The 922-nt window shown below is 32.8% G+C and overlaps 1 protein-coding gene across 1 annotated transcript in view; it reads right to left on the reverse strand.

The window, feature by feature from the left end:
• LOC106883812 (neuropeptide FF receptor 2) overlaps positions 1-826 on the reverse strand; it is a 282,441-nt gene extending 281,615 nt beyond the window's left edge. Inside the window, exon 1 of the mRNA XM_014934950.2 lies at positions 379-826. The gene's annotated coding sequence lies outside the window, so the exon portion shown is untranslated. The remainder of the gene's footprint in view (positions 1-378) is intronic.
• Between the last annotated feature and the right edge of the window lie 96 nt (positions 827-922).

Raw genomic sequence — 922 nt, forward strand, 5'->3', positions numbered from 1 at the left:
TATATATATATGTGTGTGTGTGTGTGTGTGTGTGTGTGTGTGTGTATGTATGTATGTATGTATGTAAAAGTATAATAATAATAATAATAATAATAATAATAATGGATTAGTTTTGTAAAAATATTGTTAAAGTTATTTTCCTAATAATGTAATAAACGCAATTATAATTAAAAAAAATACAATTAGCATTGAAACAAAAAAAAATAATAAAATGGAATTAATTATCTACTTTTATAATTTCTTTTTTAAATACCTCTCATCAACACCAGAAACAATATTATTTACATTCGTACAACAACAACAACAACAACAATAATTTTTAGAAGCAAAATAGTAAATGAAGATTTCAATGTTAAACTAAAGAAAGTGTACACTCACCAAACGTCCATATATAGCTAACGATCATCCGTAGATGCTTGCTTGTCCTTACTGTATAGTTATTGGAATATAGCAACTTTTATCTCTAACATATGTTGTGTGTGTTTGGGAAACACCTCAACAGCGAGCGCCCCCTCTTGTCGGTAATATGAACTTCGCTGCGCTTGTCATATCAGCAGCGTCTAGGCATGTGGCTGGAATCCGTCACGGGAAAATATTGGTCATTCAGCGTTGCGGGATGTAAAGTGTTCATTCGGTCGCAACGAGACAGATAGATAGATAGATAGATAGATGGAGAGAGAGAAAGAGAGAGAGAGAGAGAGAGATAGAGAGAGAGAGAGAGAAGAACAGAGATAGACAGAAGGATAGACAAATAGATTGATAGATGAATGGATCGATCGATAGATCGATGGATGGATGGATGAATAGATGCGTTATATTAATGTTTGCATAGGTAATTAGGAGGGTGGGTAGGGAGGTACATATAATGATATGTCACAGAGTGTGTATATATGCAATGTATGTACGTATATATGAATATATT

Source organism: Octopus bimaculoides, chromosome 12 (assembly GCF_001194135.2).
Source record: "Octopus bimaculoides isolate UCB-OBI-ISO-001 chromosome 12, ASM119413v2, whole genome shotgun sequence".
NCBI lineage: Eukaryota > Metazoa > Mollusca > Cephalopoda > Octopoda > Octopodidae > Octopus > Octopus bimaculoides.